The sequence below is a fragment of the Aplidium turbinatum genome, chromosome 1, assembly GCF_918807975.1.
Source record: "Aplidium turbinatum chromosome 1, kaAplTurb1.1, whole genome shotgun sequence".
NCBI lineage: Eukaryota > Metazoa > Chordata > Ascidiacea > Aplousobranchia > Polyclinidae > Aplidium > Aplidium turbinatum.
In genome coordinates, this window is record NC_137472.1 from 946376 (window position 1) to 968605 (window position 22230).

General features: G+C 37.7%; 1 protein-coding gene and 1 non-coding gene across 2 annotated transcripts in view; one reads left to right on the plus strand and one right to left on the minus strand.

Annotated features, from left to right (window-relative positions):
• Positions 1-22230, minus strand: part of LOC145779150 (complement receptor type 2-like) — a 399260-nt gene that overhangs the window by 319438 nt on the left and 57592 nt on the right. The gene's annotated exons all lie outside the window — the stretch shown is intronic.
• On the plus strand, positions 10306-10410 carry LOC145785168 (U6 spliceosomal RNA). Its single transcript, XR_014291137.1, has one exon. It is a non-coding gene; the product is annotated as a U6 spliceosomal RNA (small nuclear RNA).

Sequence of the window (22230 nt, forward strand, 5' to 3'; positions counted from 1 at the left end):
TTGAAATAGTATGGCGGAGTGACCCACGTAGAATAGGTACATCATCCAATCGTCTAGACATGTGTGATTTGACTAATGACATGGCTAGCTGCCACCCCTCCACAAAACTTTCGTCTCCCTTGGCTTGTGAAAAGGACAACTCGCGGTTCAAGTAACTAATGGTCATCGCATTGACCCGCGCAACGTCTAAAATGTAAGAAAATGCAGACACAATCCATTTTGCTGATTTCGGCTTGACACTATAATATGCCATCTTCTCGTCGACGACATCAGTCCCACCCTTGGTAAAATCGTAGAGCTTGATTATTGCAGGTTTTTCCTTTCCGTCATCTTTGGTTACTCCAAGGATTGGCTGCATAGTTGATAAGACCAGAACATTGCGTTTACCGGTAGATTTTGGTTTGACTGCGTACGACGTAACGGTAATGTGGTTTCTCGACTCCTCCCAGTAAATTTTGGTACTGAAGGCTTCCCAATCAGTGAGAGATTATAACTCGCTATAACCCCTTTTCTATTGCTTTGCCATTTTCCAACTAAAGTTATGTTTTATTCCAAAGCCATTCTGCCTAATCAAGTGAAGTGTAAAAGCGATCAAGGGATATGTTTCGTCCTTGAGGCGAAGAAACTCTGTCCAAATTGTGTACCAACGTTTCCACATATTCCATAGTGGAAGTCAGATAGTGTGGTCCTGGTACACCTACTGGCTTACCCGCATAAGCTATGGCGGTATAGGTGAATGACATACGCGCACTATTTATGCTTCTTAGCAACAAATCATATTTAGCAGGCTTATTTTTTGCCTGAAGCTTATTGCCTGAAGGACACACCAACGCGGGATGGAAACAAAGTCTCATTCAGTGAAAGGAAGTCTTCTGGTATTAAAATCTTTTCTCAATTTCCTGTAAAATATTGGAAAAGTTCTCTGATTGCTGTAAATCGGTCACTTTGCCAGCGATTAGCCCTAGTGCTTTTATCATCAAAACGAATATTTGCAGACAGAAATTTGAATCGGTTCAACGACATTGTCGCACTAAATATAGGATGTCCATATAAATGGGAAAAGCAATCTTAATTTGGTGAAATGTTCGCTTGAGTAGTCCTCTAATACACCACAATCCAATGAATGCTTCTAGTTCCATGGCATCAGTTTGCTGAAATTGTGAAGCATGCCAAGATGTTCGTTGAGCCTCCGATATTCGCAATAGCCTCTCTCGTATACATGTGCTGGTGCTTGAAACAATGATGTAGATCATCTCTGCTGTAAATAAGAAACGCCATGCATCATACGACGTCGTTGCATATTGATAATCGCGCTTTACTCCTGGTAAACTGTGCACCACATTAGCAGAGTTTTGTCTTCCTCTTATTGATGGTTGCTTGGTACTCCAAACAACTTTCACTCTACTTCTTTAGTCAACAACCACCGACATTCGCTCCTCTTCCTGGTCAGGCAATGTATGGTAATTTTCCTCATCCAAGGAGCTATCTAATGATTTGACGGCATGGCTCCTACGACGTTGGGACTGCCTATGTCTGACGGTCACGACCTCATCTTCGTTACTCTTGTCAGATGTTAGCGGACCACCTTCACCATCAGATAAAAGAAAATCAACATCACTATCCGAAAAATTTGCATCTCTTTCATCTTCGGTTGCTAATAAATTTGCCGTTTGCCTTGCATCATAATACACATTCGAAGCCATAATTTTGAACTGTGGTATAAGGTACACACGGGCCACTTGCTGAAACAAAATGACTTCATTTTGCAAGAAAAATAAATCCAACATAGGGTGTGAGAAGATTTTTTTCTTCAACTGTTCGTGTTTTGAGCAATTAAGAAGTTAAATTTAATAATACAATAATTGGAGGAAAGAGCAGACATTCGTTAGAATTATTATTCAGACGCTATACTATCCCTTGCTGGCAGAGTCAGCCATTTGCATTGATTCAACATTGGCAGATGTTGAATCGTTGTTGAGTGACTGATTTTGATAGCCGAGGTGACTCAACTACTGTATCGCATTTTTCGCTTGATTTTTCCATTGTAAAAACATAGCTTCATTCTTACTTTTGACTGACGATGAAAACAGCAGTTTTAGAAACGTTTGAATAATATGTTCGCTAATGTGTTAGCTTTGATATTCATAGTCCGAATTTCCTCTAAATCCTACGGTTATGCTCCGAAGTTTATTACTTTACTTCTGGCCTTTTCAATATCAAATTAATTGGACCATAAAACATATTTTTTTCATATAGCCTAATGATGTAACCTGACTTGTAATATCGCCATGGTATTATGCGCATTTCTACATTACTCCTATACGCAACGTTGGTCTTTAGCATACTATCATATCGTAGATGTCGTTTTATTTGGATAGTTGCTCATAATACTCCCAGAGCTAAATATACTGCAAACGTGTTGCAGATAATCTATATCGCACCTTTAGAGGAATTCATCAGTACGATTTTACATAATTCAAGAGTTTGCTGCAATAATCAGGAATGCTTTGTGTCTTATTCAAAGTATTCTTCATCTCATAAATAACAAAGTGCCATGAGACATCAAAATGACGTAGAATAGCTGTAAAGTTTATAAGTTTTGCGCAAAGAAATTAAAATGAGCCAGGATACTTTGTTTTCTGTTCGATATAAACTCATCTATATTTGTCTAAATAGGTTGAATGACAGTAAATTGGCATAATTTGACTGTTACAACCAATTACACAAATATGTGAAACGTATAATGATTTTTAGCAATGATGGGACCGCTTGAAGTACCTCTCATTCTTCATTGTAGGGACGCTGTGAACTCATAACGAAAATCAATGACCTAGAATTCATTACACCGTGGTGCTGACAAAATACGTTATGTATGTAGCATGACAGGTGTTATATTATATTGTATCGACGCTCTACGAGATAAATACAAGTGAATATACTTGCAAGAATCTAGGGTACGATAAGGCGTTGTGAAATCAATAATCGAGCAATTTTGTTATGATTATGGGAATACAACATGCATCAAAAAGAATCAAAAATAAATCTATTGCTGTCAAACGTCGTCGTAATCACCGAATTGACATAGTTTGTTTGTTGGCCGGCCAAGCGCAACTAATCAGGCGACAATACGTCTTCACAGTTCAGTTGAGTTTTGTTTTTATTTCTGACCATCACAGCGAAAAAGAGGTCTAGAAAAAGGCAAATAACACGAGAGTGGGAAAAACGAAAGATTTGTTTCTTTATTATAAAAATCAGGCAACTTTCAAATTTGACCCGCGTTCATAAACACGTTTATTAACAAACTTTAATAATATGTATTACAAACATGTTAATATCATTCAACGCCCAAAGGCCTTGCGATTGTTTTTCCAGCGGTAAAAGATTCTAGTTCATAACTGAAAGAAGTTATAAGCGGTTAAACTTTAAGGCACTTTGTGCCCCTGCCCAGAAAAACATCGTCTCAAAAAGCCCATATATGAAAGAGTTAAAGTAGCCAAATTAAATACGCACAGTAACGCAAGTTGCGACAAAGAGGGATAAAACGAAAGAAAAAGAAAAAAGTTCTTCGAGGGTATTAAACCAAGGCCGGTTCTTTGCTGCTCTGGCAGTAATCAGCCACTATTGTGACATTGCACTTTTCCTGGTACCTTTCTTCGATTACACTGACAGTTAGGGGAACTATTTTTAGCTTATCTTGTTCTTCACTCTGTTTTAATCTATTGTTTGTTTTTAGAAAACTCAATGGTTATGTTGAAGTCAAAACGTTTCAATTTAGTCACTATGTGACGTATAACTTCATATCATTTGCTTGCTTTGTTATTGTCTCATGCAGATTTAATAACCATCTGACTCACGTTCCAAGCAGCCAGTTGTGTTTCGTTTATGTGACTTGGGCTGCGTACAGAGGACACATAGGTTAGCTGATAAGGGGCCTGATAAGGGGGCCTATACAATTCAACTGATGCATTCCGTTCCATATTCATCACAATTGGTTGTGTAGGTATTGAAAGCATGAACATTTCTGTTTTTTGAATTGAAATATTCTTTTCAAAAGCTATTGCAAACATTTCCATAGAATGGAAGGATGACAATTGTCTTTCTGACAACCAGCGGTTGATGAAAATAGTTTACATTTATTGGTAACGACATTTATTAATAAATGACATAGCTATCACATTTATTAGTAGGCCTAATGACAGGTAAGAACAAGAACTTGAATTGTATGACAAAAGGAACTTCTTGCGTATTGTACGCCAGAGAGCTCAGATGATTTACGTTACTACGATTGATTGTATTTGCTGTATAATTTATTTGTTCTGTTATTGAGCATGAAGCATACATAATTAACATTGTTTGTGTCTTTAATGTCTTAAACAAATAACATTCCTTAAAAAAAATAAGTGCATTCTAATTTTGTTACCATAAATACCAAGTAAAATCTAGTGCTACCGGGGCATAGCATATCTCAAAAATTTGAGCTGATAGGAAAAATATCAAATTTTTGAAATCAGCGCTATAAATAAACCCTAAACTAAGTATGATAATGAAAAGTAAAAACTGCTCTCATTGTTTAGGTGAGGATTTGTCTGCCTTCGCCCCACCTGCTATGTTGACCTTACCCTCTCTAATCGGTTGTAAGTCTTCTATCAAGGCCAAATATGTCGAAATGAAATATTTGTTTTAGGTAATTCCTTCGTTGAAACTATATTTAATCTGCTTAGTTTGCAACAACTATAGTTTGAAAACTTAATCATTTTAATGTTAAAAGACATGCTTTATGTTTCCCATAATCTCTGAAGTATGGTATACGCTCACATGAGCTGATGAATAGCAAGGATAAATAAGAGAGGTTTCAAATACATTATTTGGTTAAAACTGAGATCTGTGCATTGAAACTTAATAGGAAATGAGAGAAACCCAAGGTAAACTGACCTTGCACTTAATGGACTGCCGTATTTATGTTAAAAAGACAAAAAAATAAACTTCTGATATTAACAGAACAACATAAGTTAGTTATGATTTTTTTTCAAACACTTTTTGGCAGCTATCCCTGAGACATATCATTCATAGATTTAACATATTCGATAACTGCTGATTAGCTGTTTTTTTAGGCTGTATGGTTGGCATTGGCTTTTGATAAACAGCGATTTCTGATAAGACATATTGCTTTTTGAAGCTACGAACAAAGTTTATCTGCTATGCTGCTTCTTATCCGACGTTGACAAATTGCCTTACAGATAACTATTGCTAATATTTCCTTGTTGAGATATAAGATCGTGATTTGATTATGAAGTCAAATTATTTTAATTTCTATCTAGCACACGACCTCTACTATGAATCTCTCAGCTGGGTTCTTGCATGCTTGACTTCATTTGTCAGATTGTTAGCGGGATTTTTGACAAGTTGTTTGAAAACGGCATCTTTCACCTCCAGGCAAAACAATCGCGTTGATGAAAAAGTTAACAGCTTGGTTGCCTCTCAACACGCTATGTCTGCACAACAACCACACATTGCAATTATAGCAAACCACACAAATTTATTAAAAGGAAGCGATGATCTTACAACATCCTTTGACGACTCAAAGTGGTTTATGACGTCACAGCAACTAACAGACAGCATAAAGTATTTAACACTAGAAGCCCTGACCGGTCATTTTTTACCAGTTTTCTGTTTTGGCGCTTCATGTTTTTGGCGTTCTTGAGATTTGCTTGGTCATACTCCTTGAGTTTTCCTAACTTTTGATAAAGTTTTAGTAGCTGTAATAATTTTTCACTAGAACTTTCGCAAACAGAGCATTTTACAGATCTACCTATAAGCCCTGACCGGTCAAGAATGATCGATGCGTGATAAGAAGATATCTAACGTTCGAACAATGTTTGTTTATATATCTTGTACATCTTTGAAATCTAATTCAATCTCTCTAAACACTAGAATAAGAATTTTACATGTGTACATTTGGTCAGTTCTGTTATATGGCTGTGAATCCTGGACTGTATGCCGGAAGATAGAGAAGAAGATCAACAGTGCTGAAATTTGGTTCATTCGTAGAATGATGGGAATAAACTGGACGGATAAAATCACTAACGAAGAAGTGTGGAGACGCTCTGGGTGCACCCCTGGCGTCCTCATCACAACTATCAAAAAAAGGCAAATGACATTTATCGGGCATGTCTACCGCAAACGCGGAACTGAACACTCGGCAATGATGGGGCGATTTCCTGGTCAGAGGCACCGGGGACGTCCACGTTTGGAAATCTTCAAAAATCTTTCAACATTGACAAACCAAAATTTGGTGAAAAAAGTTGAAAGCACTGGTTTAGACTTCACAGCCATGGCCTATCCGAAATCGATAGATTTTTGGTAAAATAAATTTCCAGATGAACCCAGCAAACGTTGACTTGTTGAATCTAAAGTTGTATTACTGTTGATAACTTTGCAAACTGTCACTGTAAGCAGCAAAAGACAATATGTTTTTTGTTGACAATAAGACAATAAAGACAATACAATGTATGCACAAACTTAAAACTAATACGTATCAGGAATATATTGACGGTAACATGACATATACGACAAATGCTTTTACTTCGATATTTCACAAAGCTAGCCGATCTATTCAAAGCATAAATCAAAAATAACAGTCTGTGTTTGGATGACGTGCTATTAAAGTCTTAACAAATTTGATGTATTGCTTTTCGTCATGAAGTACAAAGATTATTACGTAAAAAAGCATTGGAGGAAAGTGTAGTCGACTTCCCATTTGTTCTTTCTCGAGCATTCGATTGTAGACTTGGCGCTGTTCAGGAAACTATGCGATTGTTTGCATGAAACTTTGATCGAATCTCCAACTTGGTAAAAAGTTTGTGCTCCTCCCAAGATTCGAACGCTGTCCATTAGAAGAGACTGATCAAAGTGGCAACCCTCTGCAATGGAATAACTTATAGTTGATAACACACTATTGCTGCATTCCATATAATGATTAATTAACATTTGCTTTCTGTGTTTTGTGAATGCTGTTGGAAGGTTTTAGAATTTGATAAATTGATTACATTGACTTTAGAAGATGTCAATCTTACTTCTATATTTGCATGCCACAGATAATGTATAAATTGTTGAATAATTCGCTTTCATCCCTGATCGACCAAATACTAATAATAATAATTGACAACCAACATGATATCAACTTCAGTGTTGATCACAAGTTGTTGATGACGTAGTATAAAATAAAAAAAATCATTGAAAATTATTTTCCTTTTAACAGATAAACAAAGGACTACAAATTGATAGTTTTCATATTGATTTTAAATTGAGTTAGGCTTTTACGACATTATCACAAAAGTGACAAAGTTACCAAACAATCGAATATGGTCCAATGTTTAGCTTTGAAAAAAAAAAAATAATTTGCAATACCAAGGATATGTGATGGATATGTTTTCAAACCAGCTATTTTTGATAAGTGAAAAATAAAAACTATGACAACAAATTTACTCGATTAGTCAGCTGGCATGATCTTATATCATAAAGAGTGCTTAGTGACATCAGCAACATTGACTGATGACATTCCTTTGAGGATAACTAATGGCGGGATAAGCTGTTAACTTAACAGAAACAAGGTCAGTTCTGCTTTCTTCGACACCAGAATTTAATCCATCGGCCTGCCTATCTCATCGGACAGTCCATCACATGGGCTTGTTCATCTCATCAGCCTTTCCATGCCATCGGCCTGTTCATTTCATCGATCTGTCTATCGCAAGGGCCTGTCCATTTCACCTACAGTACTTGTTTATCCCTTCGGCCTGTCCATCCTATCAGCATGTCTGCTGGATCGGTCTGTCTGCCGCATAGGCCTGTATATCCCATGGACCTGTCCATTTCATTGGCCTGTCCATCCTATCGGCATGTCTGCTCGATCGGTCTGTCTGCCGCATAGGCCTGAATATACCATGGACCTGTCTATTTCATTGGCCTGTCCATCCTGTCGGCCTGCCAATCAAACCAGCCTGTCCATCCAATCGACCTGTTTATCTTGTCAACTTATCATTGGTCAAGGAAAGAGTTTATGATGCAATCCTGCAACACTAAGATACGGCATTTGTTTGTTCAAGTGTGCAGTTGAGGAAAAGATCCCAGACTTAGGAGCAAAATGGTTGGAACGCCTGGTTAATCTAATCAACAAATGAAGAGCCCAAAATGTAGGTACCAAACTCATGTTCAACAAACAAACGTTTCGAAAACAATACTGTCTTCATCTTCAGTGCTATAAATGTAAGCAATCCCTGATGCCGCTTTAATTTAAATCCACGCGGCATCAGAGATTGCATACATTTATAGCACTGAAGATGAAGACAGTGTAATTTTCGAAACGTTTGTTTGCTGAACATGAGTTTGGTATCTACATTTTGGGCTCTTTATTTTTTGGTTCGATCCCAGATTATATCATGAAAGATATCATCCGTTTGCAACACTCATCATCCATGTGCCAGTTGCAGCATAAGTCTACTTTGCTGTTATAATCATCATTAGCGACTACCAGGCGTAATAAAAGCCAAGACAATCGGCCCCTTGATACATAGAAAAGATTGAACTAGAAAACTTAAGAAACAATGTTCTAATAAAGTTACGTCACCAGCCTGCTGATTCGTTCAGTTACGTCATCAATCTACTGATTCGTTCAGTTACAGTGAAATCATTTCTACCTGTTTGGCAACTATCGCCTCCATATCCTCTGGTACACTCGCATGTGTAAGATTGACGGTTTCCTCTGCATCTTCCTCTGTTTTGACAAGGCGAACTCCAGCAGAGGCTTTCAACTGAAACAACAAAACCAAAAGTAAACAAATAGTAACACAGGTTTAGTAAATCGATCTGTAGATATTACCGAGTTTCTATTACGCTCAGTACAAGTTACCACCAGAACGTTTTGCGTAGTACACTAGGCTACAATGTAACCACATACAGTTTGCACCAATAAGTACAAAAAGTCAGGATGTCTTTGATTGTGATTTGTTTAATAGACTTTGGAAAGCTTTGTCTATATGTTTGTTTTTTCATATCTTTATCCTGCATTGCGTGAACACCTGACCCACGCTGCAGCCGACGGCAATGTCTGTTCCTGATTGTCTACTCTACTTATGACTTAAATTTGGTACTACCCATTACTCGAAATCGATCACTAGGTAGAGGCAATTATCGTAAAGTTTCTTGTCCAGAAAAACAACAGCTAGTGCGGGTGGCTGGAGTCGAACATGCAGGCTCTCGACTGCGAGCCCAACGCGCTAACCACTCGGCCACTGTAGCGACACCGGGCTTTATGAGGACACCCCACTCTAGTAGTGAAATATTTCCCAAAAGGAAATATGTCAGAAATGTGAAATTTCTTGATTTTTACTTTTCATTCTTTGCAAATTTTCTAAATCTAAACTGGTAATTTTTCTACCTTTTTGCCATTCACAATAACCATTTCGTCTCAGGTGGCTAGACATTGTTATGAAACTGCCTACATTATCGTGGGAAGTTTTTCACTCGCTGTGTGATCCATTTATCCTTTCTATCGTTTTAGAACATTCATTGTAATCCTACCCCTAAACAAAAAGTAATTTTTGTTTAGTTTAGCATTACTCTATATCAGGGGTCACCAACCTTTTTTGCATGCGGGCCACTTTGGCACTAAGGAGAGCTGTGGCGGGCCGCACTTATAAAATGTTAGGTAGGTTGACTCTTATGTTAGAAAAGAACGCATTTCGTATCCAGTAGCCTATCCAGCGTTACATGTTGTTCATATTTATGTTAGAATACCGTAGCAACAAAATTAATCCAACAACGCTACTGCCAGGCCAAGCTCCTTTTACAACACTATTGATTTTTTTAACAATGCCTAATAAACGAGGCCACTTGTTTTGTGCACTTATAGCGAGGCGAGCGGTTTCATCAGAATATTCATCGCCAAGCAAGAGTGGTGTTGTCACTTCGCTTCACAAAAGAAATCTTGCAATTAACAGTTTCAGTAAACAAGGAAATGTGTGACACATCGCAATACAGGCAACAATAGTGACCTGCAAACATATCAGCGAAAAATAGTCTCCAACAGCAGGGAAAAAGAAACCAGGTACCATGAAACAAACGCTTATGGAAATCACCGAAAAATCTTAATTCATGAACAGTCTTCCCTCTAAAAAAGCAATGAGTTGGTTTTTCATCCTTTTTGTGGGAGTCTATAAAACCGTCTTTCTTATATTGACAACTGTCACTTGCGGTGCTTATCAGCGTGGCAAGAATTTGTTGATTAACAACATTTTGCAGTAGCCTACTTGCTGCTTCGGCAGTACATATACTATAATTGGAACGATACAGAGAAAATTAGCATGGCTCCTGCGCAAGGATGACACGCAAAATCGTGAAGCGTTCCATATTTCTTAAAAAAAACGTTTTGCAGTACTAAGCTAAATATTTTCATAATACAATCAGAAAAAGTCTCTAAATTTATATATAATATTTTGCCAATTTATTATAAATTGAGTTGGCATACCGACCTATTTTGCCAACAAAAACTTGCATAAAAAAACACTGCTCGTGAAACACAATAACGGTGAAACTCGCACTAGTGTTTACATGACATTTGCAAACTTAAAATAAGCAACCCTATGCTCACAGACAATTTCGAAAACAGACGTTTTAATTAACCACTGGGACAGTGTGGCTGGACATCGCATTGGAATAACTTTAAGCAACCCCCACCTAGAACTATAATCTGATTGGTCGGTCGGTGGAATCGTATGCAAAGTGAAAATATGCTTCCCGGAAAGTATTTTTGCTTTCGTTCTCTTTAACTCCCCAAGAAAAGTATTTTTAGTTGTACTTGTACGCTGATACCTTACGCGGGCAGCAGCGATACAGTGTGGCGGGCCGCATGTGGCCCGCGGGCCGCCATTTGGTGACCCCTGCTCTATATGTTATAATTAAAGAATATGCATTTCGAATTCATTGTCTGCAGACGTTGAGTCAACCTAAAAATGAGAGGTTGCTGTTTAGGAATCCGCTATAACATAATTACAGTAGCACAGACAAACAATCCAAAATAGTTTTTCCATTTGCAAATATGTGTTGACGTATAAAAGAACGCTGCAAAACGAAATCTTACCTCTGATAAAGACATAAAAAGTATAGTTAGGAAACAAACATTTTATGGAAGTGTTCCCATTTATGTTTCAACAAAACATGCAAATCGGTAAGTGCATTACTAAAGGTTTGGAGATAAACAGACGAAATGGAGGTTTGAAATCTTATGTCGCATAGACAAAGGTTTTACTTCTGTCATCTTTGCATCTTTGATTCGAAGGGTACTGTATGTTGTTGCAATGGGCGCAAGATAAAAATGAAATTATTACAAATCGAGTTACATAAGACAAACAGTAAATCAGCTTCCTTTATGATTGATTCAATGTCTGAATACGTTGCGTCTATGTAGCCTACCAGAAGGCTGATTTGCTGGCTATTGAATATATCCGCCATTTAAGAACTATATCCGTTTGTACCAAAACTGGGACTAACTTATAAATCAAATAATGTTGAAAAAGATAGCCCATATCTGAGACAATTGATAGACAATTCCGGCATCTTTATTTATCTTTCAAAAATGCCCCCTAGGAAAAAGTAAACAACTGTCGGGACCCAAAAGTAAGGTTTTCTCGACTTTAGCATAAATTTAGTCATATGCTACACCTAATAATTCCACACATAGAACAACCGCCACTCAACGGCTGTAAGATACATAATAATCAACCTGGTTCTGAGCTGTATGTGTGACAGTTTATGGGAAGTCTCTATTCGAAATGATGCACAAAGCAAAATATTTTCAATGATTACTGTGGCGAGAAAGCAATGTGGATTACGTTGCACAGTGGCTTCAATACTAAAAAAAGCGCATCAAGATATACAACAAAGATAATTGGTTAATGAATAACAGCATAATAAGCATTATAAACACGTAAACCAACAGTTTTCTTTTGCAAATGTTGCGCGTGTAACAAAGAATTTCCCGCAACAAATTTTTGGTGAAGCCTTTTCAAACCGCGGTTTTGTGAAATTATTCATCATTATTATTTTTTACTTTACAGATATTGCAAAACGTCGTCCGAAAAAAATCGCGATAAAAATGTTCATTCGTATCTCATTACACTGCGTAACAAAATTCAAACATTTTTTGACCACATTTTTAAGTGTGTCTGTGCAATTTTCCAGCGCTGATTCCAAAAATGGAACCTTTTTTTTTTCTATCATCGATCGTTTCTGAGATACTGTACAATGATTTCTGTTTATCGTGATTTTCTGTAAACTGCAGTTTTTTTTTGGAGTTATGGTTGCTTCGTCCTGTGTCTGTGCATTATTCTGTTGTAAATCGTCGTCCTGTTTGCTTGAGAAAGTGAATGGGCATGTAGCAGTGGAACATCTAGCATAAAAAAAGTTTTTATTTCTTATTTCAAAAAATTTACGGGATTGCTTTTGTTTTGTAGCGGACTATATGTGGATACTACATCAGCAGTGACCGCACAGTATATAAAATTGTGAAAGGAACAATGTAAGCCTTTTGGACAGCATCTAGAGTATGTTTTGGGATGGACACTGGTAGGCAGGATTAATCATGAGCACAACCTGGACTTTGTGGCGGCTGTCGATCTAATCGTGAAGGATGGTTGAGAAGGTTCTGGAAAAGTATTTTTCGGTTGTTTTCAAATTCATGCTTTTAGGAGACCTGCAGCATGATGATTTTTGCTACCGAAGTATCGCAAAATCAGCGGTAGAACAGCTATTACGTATCCAAGTAAACTCTCATTCATTCCACCTGTTTCTCACAGTTCAGCCTTACCAGTTCTAAACCACCACCAAATGTTACATCTGTGAATTACTAACAGTTATTAATATCACAATGTAGATATGAACGATCTGTTTTAGCCTGATCCTGCAAGTTTGATGTGGTAATAGCGAATTGCACTAACTTTCGGAACACAGTTCCCTAGTCATGTGCTATGACGAATGGTGTTGAATTCAGTGAGTCGTTCTTTAATGCGGCTCTTTTCTTTGGCTTGAAGCTGCTGTCTGTTGAGTGTCTGCGTTGTTAGGCGTTATTGCTGTGAAATTTTGTTGAATCAGTTTCGGTAAGGTTGTTGATCATTGGACTCTATATACTTATGAAAATGGCCTCTTTGAAGCGCAATTGTACCGCGTAGTTATCACTAGCAATGATTATAAATTCAAAATCGGCGAGGCACTGCTGTTGATGATCAAAGACCAAACTTTAACCCATTCATGGCCGGTGTCCTTTTAAAAGGACATCGTTTTGAATGCATCAGTATTGCATCATCTTATTTTGATTGAATCATTTTGGACTTGCTAGTAGTTGTTTAGGGTCTGTTTTGGAAGGTGTTGATAAATATTTGCAAACAACGTACTTTTTCTGAATTTTGTGAAAGTTTGAAAATTGTTGAAAAATGAGAAGAGCCCGATAAAGTGAAGTGAGGAGAAACATGCATGTTTTATCGCCTATTGGTAATAGATATGAATTATGTTTCTTCATAGTTTGACACTCTGTAATAATGTGCTTCCTACTACACTCTAATTTGTGTAAGGTTTTGCTTCTTTTATTTGTTTATTTTGCTTTATATTTATTGTTGCCTTAAGGACACCGGCCACATGGCCAAATTTTTTTGGTTGTTTGTATTACTGTCAAAGAATATTGAACATCGTGTAAAAGCAGCACATTGTGCCTATGGAAGACTTAACACTTAACCATCGTGTTTTCAACAACCTCGCTATATTTATAAGCACAAAAATTATGGTCCTCCAGGCAGTCGTTCTATCCACTCTTCTCTATGCTTGTGAAACCTGGACATTATACCGCCGTTACATCAAACGTCTTGAAAATTTTCAGCAGAGGAAACTGGGTCAAATGCTAGGCACTCGTTGGAAAGATTGTCTTACCAAAGATGCAATCCTTGATCGCGCTAGGTTGCACAGATCAGAAGCCACCATATTGCAACATTGTCTTCGCTGGCCAGGACATGTCATGAGAAGGGACAACGAAGAGGGACAACTAGAGACAGGAACCCCCCCCCAGAAGACCAAGAATGAGATACAAAGATCAGCTGAAAGTCTCCCTCAACCATGCAAACATTGATCTGGATTCATGGGAAGACCTTGCTAGTGACAGATTAATCTGGAGAAAAAGATCTAAGGAGGGCATGGAAATTTTCGAAAAAAAAGGATACAAAAAGCCCAAGAAAAACGAACACTAGAAAAGTTAAAACTACCACGTCCCTATCTTCATACAATCCTCACCCTCCATACAATGTGACTTTTGCCCACGTCTTTTCCATCATACACTGGCCTCCAAAGCCATATATGACATCACCATCTAAAGCCAAATTCGATTTGATGACGAAACCAATGCTCGGTCACGAGCTGGAGCCGACGACTGTCAGTGGCGTATCGCTATGGTTTGTGCCGCCTGGGGCGGACCATGATTTTGCACCCCTGAACGCGTGAAGTAGGAACCAGCAAATAGAATACGAGCCAAATCCATTTCAAAAAAGATTTTGACTATGCTTTTTCGTTTACGTTTAAAAATATTCTACTGCCACAAGCTTCCGACCGAGGGTGAGACTGCCAACTGGGGGGGACACCTCCCCACTAGCTACACCGATGGTTACCGTGAATATAATATGTTCATACAATAACTTTGAAACGTCCTTCAAGTAAGATCTGACAAATTTCTACCGAAACAAACACCTTCCTATGTTAAGGTATCGCGAGATTTACATTTGACTATGTGGCCGGTGTCCTTTTAAAAGGCAAACAAAAAAATGCATCAAAAAAGCAAAAATAATCAAATTTTTTTTAAGTAATTCAAAAGTTATGACAATACAACTTTGTGGCTAAAATATTTCCTAAAAAGAGCAACGGAAACTTGTGGCGGCTTTTAATGGGTTAATCTGAGCTGTTTTTTGAGACAGGAGAGGAAACGGATCGTGCAGCCAATGTACCTTTCCCTGCATTTATTGCATAATATTATGATCTTGTAGACATAGTTTTTGGTTGTACACATATCGTTCCGTTGTGGGCAGTCTTGTAGTTGGCAAGGTTTGGATTTTTGTCGTAAATGACAAGGAATGAAGGGAAATCTACACAGGCATACATTACACACACTTCATGCGTCTGAGCTAGCTCATTGTCATTACGACAATTATTGTTATCACGACTCATCAAGACATTCATTGTTATCAAGACCATGAAATCGGATCAAGACAAATAAAATTGTCGTTTTAGTGTACTTTTACAAACAAATTAACATGTCAAGATAACAAATAAAATTTTAGAATATTGACTTTTCAAACTTACAGACAAATTATTTGTCTACACATCACCACAAATAAAAAAAATAAAAAAAACATCAGTACAACGTCTGTTGAAATAACATAAGCAGACCACACGTTACAGCTGATTCAATTTTTTCTTGTATTCTACCTCATAAGAAGAATACTGTTACAGATTCCCCTTCAATTCCGATCATTTATTTACTATATAATGCATTGATAGGAACAGTTAAGTTAATGGATAATGGGTGTGATCATCGCAGCTCAAATCATCGAGGGAAGAGAGGTGGAAAGTACTGAAGCATTGTATGACAATTTAAAAACATTGTGCCATTGTCATATGTACCAAAACGACACTGTCTTCGTGATATCCTTACACACTGATCGATAACTGACTATCACAACTAAGAAACCTTCAATTGCTATAGATTATAAAAAGCATTAAGGCGACACTCTTGATGAAAACTATGAGGAATTGAAAAGTTTGAGGAAAACAAATCGTTGGTCAATGGTTCTCAAGTGCAAATTAATAAATGTTACCAGTGACAATGCGTTTATCATTACGAGACACAATGGAAAAAGTATCAAAAAATAAATTTGCACAAAAAACACCTTCCAGCTTGCTTAACCGTATGTCAACAAAAAGGATATTGGCTGCAGAAACCAAACCACTTGCCGAAAAGTTGAGTTCATCGATTCTGCTACTTCAAACACTTTGAATGACACAGTTCAACGTATCAAACGGGGAAGATGATGTTCGCCCTTCGTTTAGAAGATGGCCAATGAGATTGAGATCAAGCTTTTTTAGTGTGGACTTTGGTCAGTGTATGCTACATGAGTGCCGAGATGCCTGATGAGGCCTATCTGTGCGGTAAAGCTTCTACTGCAGGATAGACATTGGAAGGATGGTTGGCTAGGGCCAGGGTTGATTGAGGCTCTTGCTTTGCGATGTTTTCGTTTTTTTAACAGCAGATAGCGTACGGTGTTTCTCAGCTGATTCTGCGCATTTGTAAGTAAGACTGCGCCATGTTGGTCGTTCTGCGGCTAAGTCTCCCCAAGAATCACATCGATGGCGAATTCTTTTACGGAAGCTTTCAAAGTGTCTTTAAAGCGTTTTCTTTGACCACATACATGACCTTTGCCGTTAGTCAGTTCTCCTTAGAGCAGTTGTTTAGGAATGCGATGGTTCGGCAGCAACTTTCTAAAAGGTACCATAAAAAAATCCCCTTTGAGCAATGATTTGACCAATCAGAGCGGTGCTGATCAGTGGAGCATGATCAAAACGTAGCAAATAGCCATTGTTACTGAACAATGGACTAAACAACAACCGCAAGAGTGAGTGCTGGAAAATAAAGCTAAAACTATGATCACATTACCAGTCAATCCTACGACCTTCGCGCTCCCCTTGGAGAATCTTCACGCTCTCCCCAGTTTAAGAACCACTGATCTAGGCTAGGCGAAGCAAGTATTATCTCTTTTACGCTAAGGACTTTTTAATCTGTTCAATAAGGTTTGGTACTAAGACTGAAATTAATTGCAAGTTGTTCAATCATTTTTATAGTGCGCTAAATAATTTCTGTTTTGGTAAACCGTTTGTTGTAGTGTAGTTTGAGTAAACCTTTAGACCAGTGGTTTTTAAACTGGGGGGCGCGCCCCCCTTGGGGGGCGTGTGAGGCTCACAAGGGGGGCGCGAGAAATTAAAAAATCTCTGCAGGAATTATGACTAAACATGTCTTCACAATTACGCTGGACAGTCGATTTTTAAAAATGAAACTTTGTGTTACAGTATATTTTGTAGAGCGTGTTGTTGTCACATCTCGAATTCTTAGTGATGTTTTAAACGTTGCTAAATATTTGCGCGACACCTTAACTCTCGTAACACAATGGTTTTCTGAAACAGCAGCCTCGAGCTTTAGTTGTAATGATAATGGCAACGACTGACCAACAAGTGACAGAGGCTAGAAGTACTAGTACAGCAGTATCCTCAACTGTAGGCTACAATGGTAGCCTACCATGCGTAAACTATTTTTTTAATTTTAGCTTTTATTTAATTAGGTTTATTTTTAATTAATCAGTTCTATTGACATAACAGAGTGGGGAAAAAGAGAAAGTATGACGGAAATTATCTGAAGTTTGACTTTATAGATGCCATAGTAAATGACCAATTTGTACCACAATGCGTGATATGTTTTTAAAATCTGAGCAACGACGGTTTGAGACCAACTCATTTGCAACGTCATCTTGAAAATAAAAAACACCTTGACCACCAAAGTAAACCTTTAGCCATGGACTTCTAAATAGTAGTATACTACTATTTAGAAGTCCATGCTTTAGCTTATTTCCAATGCAAGAAATACTCTTTTAAAAAATGAAGACTGCAAGTAGCGAATGCTTTCGCCATTCGTCGTCGGCAGAAGCGTCTTTCGAAATTTGGCATCGTCGAGTTGGACTACCTCGTGGACATTTTCAAAGCCCTTAATAATTTAAATCTGCTCCTTCAGGGCAAGAATACTGATCGATCGCATCAAAGACTATGATGCCATCCATACTTTCATTAAATCAAATATAGTTATTACTATCTGAATCCTTAACAGCCTGTTTCACCTAAACGGATCACCAGAAGGGTCTTATTCAAATAGAGTAAAATTTTATAGGCTATGTTTTATATGTTTTTTTTATTTATTTTCATTATACGTTTTGATATTTATTTAGTGTTTGTATAGGCTACTGCTGTCAATAATGATCGAAAAGGGTGCAATCACAAAAATAGTTTTGGAAAAACATTCTTAAGGGAACAGCTGCCTCCCATTGCAAATCGGTAAAAATATCAAATTTAAAAAAAGTTTTCATATCTCAAAACCGTGATGTGATGAACAAAAATTAACACCAGATTCGGATTTAGCACCCCCAAATTACCCTAAATCCATTGAAAAACTCCATGCAAGAAAAGTTGTGTTGACCAGTGTAATTTACGTGGCGGTTGTTCACAAATCTAGGCTACATGATAGCATTTATTGAGAGCAAATCGTTCTCAGGTTTGAGATTGTCTTATATTATCCTCTCATTTTGACCATTAAAATATTTTGTATTAACAAAGTTTCTTACAGTAATTTTCTCACACATATGGAGTAATTATAGCTCAATGAAGTAAAAATCAGTATGAATATTATGTGATGAAATCATTTAAAGTAGCAGTTGTTATTAAAATATTCCCAATAGACAAACTAAAGAACACATTAATCCTAGTGTAGCCTACATAGGATAGTATTATAGCTTTTACATTTTCCCAGTGAACAAGTTATAGGCTTTTTAAAAAAACATAAAGAAAATGTGTAATTTGGTGATAGGCTACCTACTAGCCTAGTGATGGTTTAGGTACATTGTACAAACAATCAAACAGGTATGTTGTAGTTCAAATCCTTCGTCATGACAGGCCATTTCATGTTGAGGAAGGTGCCAGTTTGCTCATTTTAATAAAATGATTCTTCTGATTTAGTGTGATATTGTTTACTTTACGTAATAGAAAGGAATCTGCTATTTCTTGAAATATTAAAGTACAATCAGCACTTTCAAATTTAGCCAAAATGTGAAGTGTAGTTGTTGATGTACAGATTTGCTTCATATTTTCAACTGCCATTCAAAAACGGTTGACCACTGGGACTGACTAATCAGCACTACTAAGCTTTGAGCAGTTCTGCCAACCACACTTAATGAATGGGTACCAAATTGATAAACAGGGTAAGAAATTTGGCAACACTAGCTTTGGGTGATGAAAAACTCAATCTCACGCTCCACTGACTGTTGAAAACAACATATCACGCTCCACTGATCAGCACCGCTCCGATTGGTCAAACTATTGTTCAATCTCGGTATAGGGGATTTTTTTATGGTACCTTTTAGAAAGTTGCGGTTCGGCACCACATGGTGGACGTGGCCACTGGCCAGCCCATCTTAGCCTATTTGTGCTTTGTGCTTTTTTATAAAGGTAAGAGTGCTGGGCATGTTTGCTTTACTGAGAACTTCGGTGTCTGGGACTTTGTCATGCCATCGAATCTTGAGAAGCTTTTGGAGGCAGGAAAGGTGGAAGTGGTTTACTTGTCTTTCGTGTCTCCTATACAGAGTCGAGGCCTTAAACGTATACAGAAGGGTCGTCAGAATAAGATCCAGAATCACGACTTGCGCGTGATTTTGTTTTAAGTGAGGCATGGCTGCGCAGGACTCCAACCTCACTTTCTTGTCTCAGGTTTCAGGGCCAAATGGCAAGACATGATCAAGACGATTGGGTGAAGCATGAGATGCAGTAGGATGACCATAACGTCTACGTGTCACGTCATGCCCTTGGGAACATCCTGCAATTGTGTTACTGGGTGGTGCCTTCCTGTCCGTTGAGCTGTATCCAGTGATGAGCTTCTTCCGCACAGGTATGCTCTGGCCCGTAGCAGTACCACCTGTCAGGGCCCCAGCTATGGGTCGAACAACACCACTCCGGCTTGCCACCATATTCAAACCTGGATGTGTGGCAGATCAAACGCGGAAGATACTTTATATGAGGTAAGCATACTCGATCAGTCTGTGTCACTTGCAGCCGAGTGGTTTGCCCAAGACACAGAAAACTTCAGAACAATAAAATATTGCTTGGAATGCTGAACAAATATTTTTTGTTATGTTACATGTTTTTCATTTTTGAGTTTGTTAAGCTTTTTTGTGCTTTATCTGAGAGCTAGTAAGTTAAAGCTAAGCTCTGAGTAGGAAGCATACTTCCTGATTGGATATTGTGATTATCTTGTTAAGGTTTTATCAAGATCAAATCATATAAAACAACAACTTCACTTGGAGAACAGCGCATTTGAGAACTTCACTTTGAGAACAACCAAAATTAATCCAGGTTTGTTCAGCCAAAAAAAACTTTAACCAAAATTTGCACCGAAATAATTGTTGTCGAGTGCAATGTTAAACTTGGGATGTAACACTTTTTACTTTTTTGTATGATGAAGGCATTTCAAGTGTCAGAAACGAAACATTTTTTTGTCTTTCGAAGAGTGCAAGCAAATTATCAAACCTAAGATGTTTGTTCTATGTGTCGACTTTTATTCATCATTTCCACGAGACCCCATGGAGTGCACTCTTCGTTCTGTAGTTCATAGATTGTTATGAAGTTGAATATCAACACACCCGCTGCTGCATCCATACCAATTCACCTCTCCAACTCATTGAGTTCTACCAAAAACTTTCCATCACCAGCTTTTCCATAAATGATAATGAATTTTTGGATTGAATTTTTGGATGATCAATGAATACTCTTAGTGCGCTTATTGAAACTCACAACTGCACGCGTCTCTGTAGGAATATCATGTTGGTTCGGTCTATCTGAAAAATATTTATGCTCGGGCTCTTTCTTTGACTGTGCTGTCCCTGTTTTGCTTCTAAGAGACATTTGCTTTATTAGCAAGCTTATTCCAATGGCTATTTGACAGATGTCCTCTTTATTGTCTTTAGGAGCAGGTATCACATGCATGTGTAATATATGTTATGCCTGGATCAACCTAAATGTGGTCCTTTGCGTACCACAAATGTAAAAAACACCACGCTGAATTGCTTATATAGTAATAAGGCGCTCAATAGTAATATAGTGATGAGACCATTAGGTGGAAACATTGACGTCCTGTCTGCAGTTATGGATTAACATATATATTTGCGTTATGCATGTTATACAGTCCATAAAATATTATCTACACTAATTATGTGTGTCATAAATCAAGTACAGTAGAATTCGCCTATAGTGACACCTGAAGGGAGCGCGGAAAAAGTGTCACTATAAGCGAAGTGTCACTATAGACGAATGATGACGTCGTTGATAACGTCACTTGTGCAGTATCTGCGCATGCGCATCCCATGTTGGTTTAATTCAAACCCAGTCAGCAAATCAATCCTTTATGGTTCAACCTCTGCATACGTTAAATCAATGTAAAAAGATGAATTTGCTGGCTGGGAACAGGCGAATGCTGATGAGGACAAAATATGATTCCAACTTAAACTGGAAATACACCGTAAAGTGTCCTTATACGGAAATTTTTGAGCCCAAGGGACAGAAATGTGGTGTCACTGTAAGCAAAGTGTTCTTATACACGAAGTCACTATAGGCGAAGTCATTTCTATGCAAAACATATGGTTTGCAAACAGGACTTTGCAACAGGTGTCACTATTGGCGAAGTGTCACTATAGCCAAAGTCACTATAGGCGAATTCTATTGTACCACGTGCACGCTGTACGTGGAACATAACAAGATCTTTGAAGCTGACACTCTGCCGTGTTTTTTTACCATATTAGAAGAAAAATTTGTGACTTTGTGGAAAAAAATACAACGTCGTTGATATTATGAGTTGAAAAGAGAGGAAGAATTTTTATTGTGAAGTTTTCGCCTTTTCCACACTGAAAGCCTACGAGTATCAAAGAAGAAAAATGTATCGTCCAGGATCAAGTCGTTCTTATTAGCTTTAAGATCAGACAAGTTCATGGGAAATCGATTTTATTGCAAAACAGAGCTCTTCGAAGTAATGATTTGGATAATTAATGACACAACAACAAGTATTTGACAGCAAAGAACTTGTACAATTTTACATCTACTGTATGTAATAACTAATTGCAGAAACTTTTAGAGTAAATCTTACTGATTTCACAATTATCCCCAGAGACATGATTCGGGCAACCACAAAGAAATCCATTTCTCCATCTGTTGCAAATTCCTCCGTTCAAGCAGGGGTTGTTATCACATGGTCCAGCTTCTGAATATAAGTCAGAAAGAACCTTTGACGTGCCATGTGTGTAATATAGCAGGCTATAGATAAATTATACGATATAAAGTTTGCAG